The sequence below is a fragment of the Saccopteryx leptura genome, chromosome 9, assembly GCF_036850995.1.
Source record: "Saccopteryx leptura isolate mSacLep1 chromosome 9, mSacLep1_pri_phased_curated, whole genome shotgun sequence".
Classification (NCBI taxonomy): domain Eukaryota; kingdom Metazoa; phylum Chordata; class Mammalia; order Chiroptera; family Emballonuridae; genus Saccopteryx; species Saccopteryx leptura.
The window spans coordinates 31,025,791-31,039,465 of record NC_089511.1 but is presented as its reverse complement, the minus strand read 5'-3'; the positions used below and the strand labels follow the sequence as shown (position 1 = coordinate 31,039,465).

Genomic DNA, 13,675 nt, shown 5'->3' with positions numbered 1-13,675 from the left:
GATCCAAGAGCAAGGTAGAACTGCAGTGTCTTTTCTGACTTATCCTGAAAAATCACACACTATCACTCCATAATATACTGGCCACAGAGGTCTGTTCTATTCAGTATGGGAGGGAATTGCCCAGCGGTGTGAATAGCAGAAGATGGGGAATATTGGGGGCCATCTTGGAGTCTGGGCTCGGGCTCCACTCAGAGTCATCCTTCCTTTTCTATGAATGGTAGCCCCTATTTACAGCTACAAAGTTTCTCATTCTGCCTCCAACCAGTAGAATTGGGGCTGGGGGTCCAAAACCCTCTAGATTTTGTGTTGTATCTCTTTCAGTCCAAGTTGGTAGTGTTACTGTGAATATAATTATTTGGAACAATTTATGTGTAAACTATGAGTCTTATTTGCAGTTCACTCCATCAAGTAAAAATTATACCCACAAATTTCTTTGAAATAAGTCTGTCTCTACTTTGGGCTTCTGCTCAGACTGCTGAGGAACAAACAGTACCCTTAAGATTCTTTTTTTTTTTTTTTTACAGAGATAGAGAGAGAGTCAGAGAGAGGGATACACAGACAGGAACAGAGAGATGAGAAGCATCAATCATTTGTTTCTCGTTGCGCATTGCGACACCTTAGTTGTTCATTGATTGCTTCCTCATACGTGTCTTGACCGCGGGCCTTCAGCAGACCGAGTAACTCCTTGCTCGAGCCAGCAACCTTGGGCTCAAGCTGGTGAGCTTTTTTGCTCAAACCAGATGAGCCCGTGCTGAAGCTGGTGACCTCGGGGTCTCGAACCTGGGTCTTTCGCATCCCAGTCCAACGCTCTATCCACTGCGCCACCGCCTGGTCAGGCCCCTTACGATTCTTGTTGTGAGAACAGCTCTCTGAGGTAGTACCTTAGTCTCTCTAAACCTTAAAAGGTTTTCTACCCACAACCTTGGTCATGCACTGTCTTTTCTACACTATATTGGCTTCATACATTATGTTAGCCCTACTGCATGTGGGAGGAGACCACACAAGGCCATGAATATCAGGAGGTGGGGAATCATTGGAGGCCATATTGGAGTCTGCTACCACTCCCTGCATCTCATCAGTTTTCCTATCTCTTCCACTCCCATTTAAAATGGTCAATTTCTTCAGTGCTCAGAGCTAGTTCCCTTTCTAATACCATACCTTTCTCCTAAGTTGTCTTGTCCAAACCCCTGGCTTTAAATTCCTTTTCTAATCCAAGCATATAGTACTAAATTTATAGTTCTATCTCAGATCATTCTTCTGAGTTCCAGACCCATCTGTCCAACTACCTCTGCATCTTCACCTGAATATTTCATGTGCATCTTTCAGTCAACATCCAAAATGGAGATTGCAATCCCTCAACATTCTTACAGGCTTTCTTTCCCTAGTAAATGTCACCAGTACCCATTAAATTTCTCATGCCAGAAATCAAGGATAATCTTTGGTCCCTGCCTCCCCTTAACTTGGTATAACTTTTTTTTTTCTTAGATTTTATTTTATTTTGAGAGAGAGAGAGAGAGAGAAGGAGGGAGGATCAGGAAGCATCAACTCCCGTATGTGCCTTGACCAGGTAAGCCCAGGGATTCAAACTGGCGACCTCAGTATTCCAGGTCAATGCTTTATCCACTGTGCCACCACAGGTCAGGCAATGTGGCACACCTAACCCACCATTAGGCTTATTGATTCTACATGCTGCTCATGCTCCCATTGTACAAGTGTTACCTCTCTCCCCTGGACTCCAATAATAATCACTTTTCTACTTACATTCATTCCTGCCTCTCTTCAATCCATTCTTCACATGCCAAGCAGAGTGACACTATAAAGATGTAAATCTGTCACTTACCCACTCAAAACTCTTCCTAGGTTCACGATGAACATCCTAACATAACCCAAGAGGCTTGCCTGATCTGGCCCCTTGCCTACTGCTCCATGCACATCTCACACCATACTTCTCTGCCCTACTTGCACTGGTTTCTTGTAGATTTGTGAGTTTCAAGTTTCTTACAACCCTGCTCCTTTTTTTTTTTTTTTTGACAGCATAATGTTTATTTCATACTTGAGTCTCTTCTTCTAGAGGCCTTCCCAGATCCCAACAAGTCAGTTTTGGTCCTGCTACAAGTTCTTATAGCGACCTGCTTTTTTTCTGTGGACTTTATCACAACGTTTAATAGTTTGTAAGTATTTGTCTAATGCTTATAAGTTCCATGAGGGCAGGAACTTTGGCTTACTCTGATTCCTTACACAAAACAGAAGTCCAGTGAGTATTTTTTGAATAAATGTTTTTTTTTCCTTTGGCACACAAATAATTTACTGTTTTTTTATTTGTTGAATACTGGAAAAAATAGCCAATCCACTAGAATTGTTTGTAAACTAAGTCAAGACTAAATGATGCGGTTATTTAGCATATGATATGGTGGAGCTATTAAATGCTATAAGATCCAGTGAAGAGGGAGGGATGTAGGCAGAGTGGAAAGTTATTTGTGTTCCCTCCAAACCACAGCTGCAAACTGACCACTTTAACCCTTTGAGTAGTACAAACGTTCATGTACATCCTCGTGCCTCCTGACCATCCAGAGTCCGATCGATTTATTTTAAAAATCTGTAAGGCAACATTTAAAAAAGGCAAATATATGTTCTTGCTTAAATAAATTGGTTATCAAACAAACATGATATTAAGTTAATAAAACTGTAATTGGAACTAATTTCATTTTTTGAAAAACAATTCACTCCCAGGGGGTCAGCGAGCATGAAAAAAAACTCACTACTCAAAGGGTTAAAGAACTCAGTCTATTATCTGAAAGATAATGCCCTCTTTAAGGTCGGGTGATACTGCAGTTAATCTTGTTGGTTCTAGGGTTCCCAGCTGCCATCACCTTCTCTCAACCTTGGATTGAATCTCCAGAACACAGAAAGTTAGTGCATGTGGAAGCATTCCTAGACTCCTGGGCATAAGCCACCCGGCACTGCCACCCCAAGGTGGCACTTCCAAAGAGTAGACAGGCAATTGTCCATTAGCCTGTTGGAGGATAACATTGGACAAAGAACCCTGTAGTGGAACCCAAAGGTAATGCAAAAACTGCTCGTGTCTAAAAGAGAGAACAGACAGACAAAGAACCCAGCAACCCTGTTGAAATCCTTGATTTTCTTAGTGCTGTCCTGGTCATGGGTGTCAGGGGTGCTACGTTAGGAACAGTAGGCCAAATGGCCAATTCTGGCGTAACATTTTCCTAGGCTATAAGTATTTCTCAAGCCTGCAGCAGAGGTTTAAGGAGTCTTTTCAAGAAAAAGTTTTCTTTTCCCCAAGCACCTATCATGGTGATTATGAGAAAGCCAGTATTGCTTTGTCACAGAATTAATAAGCTCTGTGCTCTGGTGCTAATGGCCCCCCTGTTAGCTGGCCTTGGCAGCCAACACCAGTTAGCATCTTAACATTGTCACTGGTTGCTAGCATCCCTTGTTTGAGAGAATGACACTTCACTCCCCCCCCCCTTTTTTAAAGATTTTATTTATTCAATTTTCAGAGAGGAAAGAGAGAGAGAGGGGAGGAGGAGGAAGCATCAACTCCCATATGTGCCTTGACCAGGAAAGCCCAGGGTATCGAACAGGCGACCTCAGCGTTCAGGTCGACGCTTTATCCCACTACGCCACCACAGGTCAGGCTCACTCCCCTTTTTGATGAGAGAAACCCATTCCTAGCTAGCCCTTCCATGGGGCTGACCTCCATCTGCAAGGCCTGGCCAATCAGAAGATGGTCGTGCCTTCTGAGCGCATGCATTGGGATAAAGTGGGCCAATCAGCGTCCTCTTCTCAACTTCGGGTGCGGTTGGTGATGCTCTCACTGTGAGGAGTGCTCCTTCGTAAGGTTAGGCTTTGGGGCTGCCGTGGACTCTCCCAACCCAAAGGAGAGACTGAGTTCTAGTAATCTTGTTTGGGCTCCTGGTAGCAGCCTTGAGTTAAGTACAGCAGAGCCAAGAAACGCAGAGAGAGCAGGGCCTTGAAAACATCACCGGGGCTCTGCCACCCAGTCGTACCCAAGGCTAACTTCATCCTGGATCACCGTGTCATGTGAGTGTCGGTCCATTTTCTTTTCTGCTTCAGGTTTTTTGAATTGGCTTTTTCTCCATGGCTTGGAAAAGTTCCTTGTTTATAGTGTTTACAGACCACTCCTCCGCACAGGTGACCGTACTTTGTGGTTTCCAAAGGTACTCACTCTGCATTCACCTGTGTGTTCTCTTCCTTACGGAGGGGCGGGGCTCTCCTTCAGCCGCATTTGAATTTCTTCCTTCAGAATAGGACTGATTTTCTTTAGAATCATATATATCTGGGTTAGACCTACCTTTAAGCAGCCTCATTCAAACTCTCCCGTTCTGTGGTAAGAAACCTGCTTCACAAAGTGATTTGTTTCCCAGAATTTTGGCGTCCGGTCAGGGTAGGGACCATGTCTGTTTTGTCAACTTCTACAGAGAACACAGAACAGTCTCTCCACCCGCCCAATAAGCTGGTTGGCCGAATACATTTATCAGCCAGGTGATTTTTACCACTGATCTCCCAGCTACCCCTTCCTTTAAGCCTGTATTCCCAGCCCTACCTGAACATAGGAACACCAGAGGCCTAAGGTAAAACACACACACACACTGCTGACACACACACACAGAGATGCCACTGTTAACTCCAGTCATCATGCTATTTATTTTATTTCTAGATTTATTTCAGGTGCTCTCATCACAAAAGAAATAACAGAAATGTTAATCAGCTTGACTGTATAATCATTTCACTTTGTATGTATATCAAATCATGTTGTACACCTTAAATATGTATATACAATTTTTACTTAAAAAAGAAAATCGACTCCAGAGGAGTGATGTTATACAGAAGAGCAGAGTGGGAAGCTCTAGGGATCAGTCCTTCAGCTAAAACCAGTAAACTAGCGTGTGTGCGTGTGTTTGTGTGTGTTTGTGTGTGTTTGTGTGTTCTGAAGGCAGGGGGATGATTAGAACCAACATCTTCAGAACTTTTGATGTTATGTTTACTTTACCACAAAACAAAATATATATTACAGACTCCAAATTCTTCCCCTAGCAGTTCTGATTCAGAAGGCCTGTGTGGGTTGGGCGCCCTCACTCCAAGTGTTTCTTATCTTCTAACAAGGAGGTGAAATGCGGCCAGATACCAAACAGGTGCTGCCTTTGCAACAGCTAAATGAGAGGCTCCAGGTTCTCCCTGGCTCTCTGCTTCCCAATGCTTTGCAACACAGGTGCTCAGGACACTTTTGCTGAATGAATGGGGAGATGGGCCCCACAAAAGGGCCTCCCTCCTTCTTTCTGCAGGCCCACTTATTGTTTGTTGAGTGACAAGCAGAGTCACATCTCAGTGCTGACTTTTCCAGCCTGCCTGAAACCTGCTTCCTTTGGCCAAAGGGCTCCTTTTGAAACCCATTCAGCTGGGCCTGGTTACCCGATCTCTTAACACCCATTAGCCGTTTGCTATTGAAAATCTTACCTGAAATGGAATCAAACAACTCACAGCATCTCCAAACTGGACAAACTCATATGGTATTACCCTTCTGTATGTTAGGTCTCACACGCCAGGAAAGGTATCTTTGTCTGGACCCAAGTAATTATGACTGAGGTAAAATCTAGCTCACTACAAAGAAATGATCCATAACAAAGTGCCCTGGGCAAGTGTCTTTCAGTCAACAGGGGCTTAATCTGCAGTAACTTGCAATGCTTATTTTTAACAGAGCCAGTTAAAACATAGTAATTTAATTCGGCATCACTAAAATGTAGGATTTTAATCCTGACAAATATTCTAGATGTCTTTTTCCCCAGTCCTCCTGGGTTGTCTATTACAGATCTATTGAATAAAAGTAAAATACTTCCTCACCAATATAATGGTGGGCAAAAGTAGGTTTACAGTTATAATACAATAAATAATAATACAAGAATAAAGTCTTTCATGTACTTACAACTGTAAATACAGTTTATTCTTGTATTATTATTTTTAGTGTATTGTCCACATGAACAATTATAAACCTACTTTTGCCCCACCTTCTATATATTTAAAAAAAAATTTTTTCAAGGCACATTTAATTTAATATCAAGAGTGCAATAAAAAGGCCCAAATGCAGTAAAGGAACACATTCTCCCATTAACATTAATGACAGAGTTCTTTCAACAGTTGAAAGGAATAGAGTTATAGTACCTTTCACTACTAAAAAAATACCACAGTGAGTCTCATCACAGCCAATATTCTTATACATTTGAATTGAATGTTTATAATGCTTTAAACAGTTTAAACCTGAAATTTGATACCACACCTTCGTGTTTGTACAGTTCTCAATAAGATTATCTACAGTATTAACAACCAAACAACAAACCATTGATTAAAACCACATTGATTTAAGGCTCATTCAAGGACTATGAATGGTTAAATATATAACCTACTGTATTGATATCTATGATTTGATTTTCTCATACCTATTAAAATTTCTTAGCAAATAAACCCTGGAAGGGAAAATTCACTTCATTTGAGTTCCAACCCAGAGGTTTAATCACAAAGTCCACAGTCTTATCGGCAAAACTGATAGAGTATCTCTTAAGTAACTGTGCTCAAGTTTAAGAGTAATGCATATTCCATTTTTACATTTCACTGAAATTTTACATGTTCAATTCATGATTTTAACTCTGTAGGTCTTTATTCCTCCAAACTGAAGACACAGAAACATTTCTCAAGGGTCTACATGTTCTAGAAGGATTTGTTTTGTTTTGTTTTTTGCAGGTGGCCATTTATTTGGAGCAGTTTGATGTCATAAGGTCTCTGAAGTAAGGAAGGGGAAGAGAAAAAATCTGAAACACAAGGTTCATCTGGTAAGTTTTGCATTAACCATTACAAGTTAAATAGTATAAGAATGTGGCTATTATTATTATTATTATTATTACTCAAAACATCTGAGTCTTGGTGTGGAAACAAGTAGTTGGCTGTCCCACCACAGCTTTCGCATAGTGGGAGAGTCATGGAAGTCTTGGCTGGGGTGTATGATTTGTCTACCTATCGAGTGTAAAATTCCAGGTATTCAGTTCATTTTGGGCTTGTTTCAGTTTGTCTTTAGTATGTTCCAGTTTCCTTTTTAGGAAAAACAAGTTGATCACTGGGTCTACCGTTGTTGATCTCAGCTGGGCAACACTAGGCTGAAGGACTTACTTGCGGTCCTGGATTTGAGTAGTACACGCTGGCATCAGTTGCTCTTTGGTCACATTACTAGGGTGTTTTCCCTGCGTGCAGACTCTTGTTATTGCTGCTGCTTTCATTTTATTTTTCCGGTTCTCTTAAGCCCTTAAGTTATATCATTAGAGTTCAGATCTGTGTATTTGCCCTCAAGGCTTGCACAGATGCTTCATGCTATTTCCATCATAACATTAACTCTTCTCGTGCCATCATTTTGAAATCTGTTCCACTCAGTCAAACCTTTTTGTGAAGAGGTTGCTCACTGGGTTAGTCATCTTGAATTCTCTTCAGACAGAAGCCGAGGTCACACTGGCCACCCAGGCCACTCAACCTGCTGCTGGCCCCCTTTTATTTGCAGGTCTGGCTGCCACAAAATGATGCTGAGGAAGGGAGCGAGGCCACCATTCCTATATTTTAAATTTTTCTTATGAGGATGAGTCGTCTTGTGCTCCAAACCATTCGCTAAGCACTAGTGTCCTGATTAGCAGATATGGATCTGAAATGCTCCCCAGCTTTAAAGAAGAATGATTTGCTGTGTTGCTGGGGCAATCACAACACCCCTGCTTAGTTGTGATCAAGTAACTGCCACTGAGATTTTGCTTCTGAGTTTTTTCAACATTGGGATATGATTGATATTAGCCTGTCACTCTCATTTACTATGTTACTGAAAGGTGATAATTCTTTCTTTTTTAATTTTTTTAATTTTTTAAATGTCTTCTGGTAGATATTTTTTTTCTTTTTAGATTTTATTTATTCATTTTTTTAGAGAGAGGAGACAGAGAGACAGAGAGAGAGAAGGGGGGGCAGAAAGCATCAACTCCCATATGTGCCTTGACCAAGCAAGCCTGAGGTTTCGAACCAGCAACCTCAGCGTTCTAGGTCGACACTTTTACACACTGTGCCACCGCAGGTCAGGCTGAAAAGTGATCATTCTTCTACTACTTGTGTTTACATACTATGTTTGAGGCTTTTTCTTGAGCTCATTTAGTTCTCTAAATGACTTTAAGAAGTAGATATTTGTATTACCAGTTTACACATGTAAAAATGGAGGTTTAGAGAGTTGGAGAATCTTGCTCAAGATCACCCAAAATCATTCTGCTAGGAAGTGGCAAAGCTTGGATTTGAGCCAGTTCCACTGAATGCAGACACCAGACTCTTAACTACCATGTTTGAGGTGGCTTTATGGTTTTCACATAACACTCTCCAAGACCAAACATCACCCAAACTGCATTTGCAGTTAAAATAAACTATTTGTTGCAAAAAAAAAAAAAACCCATGTAACTGTACATAGTGACTTTTGCTGCACAACTTCTAAGTTATATCAAAAGGCAAAGCATTATTTTACCATGTGAACCTGTGTGTGGGGTGAGGTTGGTGTGTGTGTGTGTGTGTGAAAGAGAGAGAGAGAGAGAGAGAGAGAGAGAGAGAGAGAATCCACTAGAATTCAACTTGTTTAAAGTAAGGAGGATGGCGTGTTAGCCCTAATAACCCGTACTACGTTCTCCAAGAACAGTTGGTTTGCTTTTGTACCTATTTGTGTACTGACATTGGTCATATTACACATGTCCTAATTCTCTCTCCCTCAGTTAGCATTCTAAGGCACTATCTTGAGAGCAGAGCTCACCTAATTTTCAGCAGACTGATAATTGCCTCCCCTGCAGTCTCTTGCATCATTCTGAGCAAGGAGCACGGGCCTAATAAAAAATCTGCCAAAGTAATAAAAATGCTAAGTCTAACTTGTAGAAGTATTTTTAAATTATTTTTATTTATTTATTCATTTTAGAGAAGAGAGAGAGAGAGAGAGAGAGAGAGAAGGCAGGGAGGAGCAGTAAGCATCAGCTCCCATATGTGCCTTGACCGGGCAAGCTCGGAGCCCCGAACCGGCAACCCCAGCGTTCCAGGTTGACGCTTGATCCACTGCGCCACCACAGGTCAGGCTGTAGAAGTATTTTTTAGATGTTTGAATTCTCCCACAGAAAGGGAGACTTTCAAAGCACTTCAGAAGTTTCTTTAAACTCTGGGAACACCTTAAACCTTCAGCCCAAGTGGAAAAGAGTTCTTTGGAAGTGGCCGATCATGGTTCCACCCCGTGCTCAAGTCTCATGCTCTTGCTTGCCCTTCCTTATGCAGGATCTGTCGCTTAGCACAGTTTGACTGGGCAAATCTCCCCCTGATCTGCGAAGTGGAGATAATGCATTCCTCACTCATCTTGCAGGGAGATTGTGTGGATGAGAACGCATGGAGGCCCTTTTGTAACCCACAAAGAATGAATACATGTAGGTCCTTAATGGTGTTTCTGCCGGGACAGGCTGAAGGGTTTGGAGGGGAAGCTGGTGTGTCCAGGAAGAAATGTGACACGTGCTAGTGAGTTTGAAGCATTCAGGTGGAATGCTCAGTAAGGAGCAATGTAGGACTGGAGTTTAAATGAGAACTGGTTTTTCAGATAATGATGGCTGTAATGAAAACGTCTCACTGAGTCACAGCTATTTGAGAGGTGCTTGTCTTTTTACTGTGGTTTTAAATACTTCAATTTGAACTCTAAACTGAAAATGGGAGGGCTTTTTTGAAGTTACATGATGCTAGAGGGAAAAAAATTATAATCTTTGCCACTCTACTGTAAATTTGGATATATTTAATCACTCACCTGGTTTGTGTTGATTTTAAACCACACTGGGCTGAAAAGCCAACTCAAAATGACATCTCAGTCAAGCTCTTAATTCTATCCACTCAGAATACTTCTCTTTAGTTTTAAAAGTAACTATTTCAAATAATGCACTTTCCTTGTAAACAGTCAAACATGGCAGATAAGGCCAAAGAGCCCTTTTACCAACATGCCTCAAATTCTGTTTGTGTATATATTTGCATAGAGAATAGGGCTGGAGTGTTTGTTTCTCCCATACTATTGTCTCCTACCCTACATTTCCTTCTGCTACACAGTGCATCATGATGATCTACCAATATTAGTATATAGGTAGATATTAGTGTATCAGTATTCCTTATTTGCTAACGTAGGTATGCAGGTTATATAAATATGGTGACTGTATGTCCCAGTTTGCCCAGGACCATTTATTCTAATTTTTTTTTAAGTGAGAGCAGGGAGGCTGAGACAGACTCCTACATGTACCCCAACCGGGATCTACCTGGCAAGCCCCATACCAGGCGATGCTCTGCCCATCTGGAGCGTCGTTCCATTACTCAGCAACAGAGCTATTTTAGCACCTGAGGTGAGGCCATGGAGCCATCTTCAGCGCCTAGGGCCAACTTTGCTCGAATCAATTGAGTCATGGCTGCAAGAGGGGAAGAAATAAAGTGGGGAAAGGAGGCTGGAGAAGCAGATGGTTGCTTCTCTTGTGTGTCCTGACTGGGAATCAAACCCAGGACTTTCACATACCCGGCTGATATTCTACCACTGAGCCAACTGGCCAGGGCCCCATTCATTCCAATTTTATGCTTACAGTCCCACCCTAATTTTTAATAGTGCCCCTATCACTCTCAAATGTGTCTCATTTGCATAAGTTGTGTATGGTCACCATGTACTGTATATGTACTATTACAATAACATAAAGAATTAAGTAGTGTTCATAATTATGTGTTAGAAGTTACTGTGAAGTGGTTTTGAGAGGGAAATGTCATTTTGTGTATGTTTAGTAGGATCTAGCAGGAAATACTAAATTCTGAGTATGCAGCAATATTTTACCAATACTGAAATATCAGTATCAAAATACCTAGCTAAATTCTTTGTATAAATAAAATAAACCAACAAAATAGAAACAGACTCATAAATAGAGAATAGACTGACAGGTGTCAGAAGGGAGATGTGTCATGGGGCTGGGTTAAAAAGGTGAAGGCATTAAGCAAAAGGAAGGAAGGAGGGAGGGAGGGAGGGAGGGAGGGAGGGAGGGAGGGAGGGAGGGAGGGAGGAAGGAAGGAAGGAAGGAAGGAAGGAAGGAAGGAAGGAAGGAAGGAAGGAAGGAAGGACCCATAAGCATAGACAACAGTATGGTGATTACTATAGGGAAAAGGGGTGGGGGAGGTAGCAGAGGGTGTAGAAATAAATGGTGAGGAAGGAGACAACTTGGGGTGGTGAACACATAATACAATACATAGATGATATAGTATAGAATTGTGTACCTGAAACCTATATAATTTTATTAACAAATGTCACCCCAATAAAGTCAATAGATGATGAGTTTTTAAAATTACCTAGCTAAAGAAAAGAGTTTATGTATATGTGTTTGTCAGTGATCTTATGTAGCTCACAGCAGAACACATGCACTGGTGGAGGAGGAGGTGATCTGACATGTGGGAGCGTAAAAGCAAACACAGAATGCTGGTAACTAAAAAAAGGAAGCCATGATTGAAAGTATATTTGAAGGAACTCCTCTGCAGTACATGCAAAATAAAGCAAATATCAGTCAAAATTGGCCAAGCCATGTGGTAAACAATAATAATACATTGGAATAAACTCTGCCAGTAACCATTGTGTATGTGGAAAAATAAATATTTCAGTAAATATTGGTACAAATTATGCAGCATAATGGTACACTTGAAAGAATTCCAATATCAACCTTGCGGATGCAGTAAAAATAAACTCTCTCATAGAATACTGTATTATTCAAGCAATGAGGAAAACATTGCAATGAATTCAAATGGAACTTGATAGTTCAATAAATATAGCAACCCTTAAGTCCAAAAGGATTTGTAAAATGCATCATAAATGTTTTACTCTTTATTTTCTCAAAACCTAAAAAGCCTGAGTATAGGTAATTCTTTTTATAATTGGCCATCACTGCATTAGCAATAGAGTCAATAATAGCTTCAAACAATGTATTGTCTTGGTATTGTGGTGATTGTTCTAGTAATTCTGCCTGGAACTTGCAAAACAATAAGATACATTGTGGTTGAGCCAGCCCTTAGGAACAGAGGGTTCAGAGCAGCTGGAACCGTGGGCCCTGCCATCCCAAACTGCTCCAGAGGCCTGTAGCTCCCCAGGTGTGGAAAGTACTCTTGTGCTATGTGCACATTGGAACTTTCCTAACTCAAGTTGTCCACCTACCTCTGGTGGTAGTACATCTCTTTCCCCCAGCTCCTGCCAAACTCCCAAAGTCACCGTCATGACTCATTTACCTCCAGGGGTGAAGTCTACAAGCTGGAACATCTCATTCCTGGACTGCCTTTCTGTTCCCCTGCCTGTGCACACATGCTAGGCTGCAACCTGGCTCCAGGGAAAAGCCTCAGCATGTAAACTTGGTGACCCCAGCCTCAATCTTGCCTGGAAGGGTGATACTTTTTTGATACCATGATGGCAAGAAATGTGTTTTCTGTATGATCATCAAATAAGTAGATAAAACGAATTCTTTTTAACAGCTGCATAGTATTCTTTAGTAGAAATACACCACCATTGATTTAACTGTTTCTTTAGTGGTGTTTACTCACTTTTTTCCCTAGTTTTAAACTTTATCAAACAGCACAGCCATGATGCTCTTACACCCATCTCCAAATGGTAGACGCCCAGACGTGGAATTGGAATTTTAATAGTTCTACTGTATCAAACATGCATTTAAAAATTATCTCAAAGTAGCTTAAAGAAATGGGTTTTTTCCATTATGGAGGAAAGTATGGTGGGTCCTCAAAAAACTGCAAATAGAACTACCTTATGACCCAGCAATCCCTCTACTGGGTATATACCCCAAAACCTCAGAAACATTGATACGTGAAGACACATGTAGCCCCATGTTCATTGCAGCACTGTTCACAGTGGCCAAGACATGGAAACAACCAAAAAGCCCTTCAATAGAAGACTGGATAAAGAAGATGTGGCACATATACACTATGGAATACTACTCAGCCATAAGAAATGATGACATCAGATCATTTACAGCAAAATGGTGGGATCTTGATAACATTATATGGAGTGAAATAAGTAAATCAGAAAAAAACAAGAACTACATGATTCCATACATTGGTGGAATATAAAAACGAGACTAAGAGACATGGACAAGAGTGAGGTGGTTACCAGGGGTGGGGGGAGGGAGGACATGGGAGGGAGGGAGGGAGAGAGTTAGGGGGAGGGGGAGGGGCACAGAGAACTAGATAGAGGGAGGCGGAGGACAATCTGACTTTGGGCGAGGGGTATGCAACATAATTTAATGACAAAATAACCTAGACATGTTTTCTTTGAATATATGTACCCTGATTTATTAATGTCATCCCATTATCATTAATAAAAATTTATTAAAAAAAAAAAAAAAAAAAAAGAAATGGGTTTTGTGTTCTCAGGTAATAAGAGGTCCCAAAGTCAACAGATCTGGACAGTGATATCGGGGACTGGGCCCCATCTTCCCACATTCTCATTTTAATGATTCTTACCTGATGGCCCTGAGGTGGCTGCCCTTCTAGGAATCATTATAGGCAAGAAGAAAAGAGACAATAAGCAAGGTCAAAGGGAATTGCC

At 41.2% G+C, this 13,675-nt stretch overlaps 1 pseudogene; it reads right to left on the bottom strand.

Annotated features, from left to right (window-relative positions):
• Positions 1 to 6,674: 6,674 nt before the first annotated feature.
• On the bottom strand, positions 6,675 to 8,895 carry LOC136381458 (pre-mRNA-splicing regulator WTAP pseudogene; annotated as a pseudogene).
• Positions 8,896 to 13,675: the final 4,780 nt, after the last annotated feature.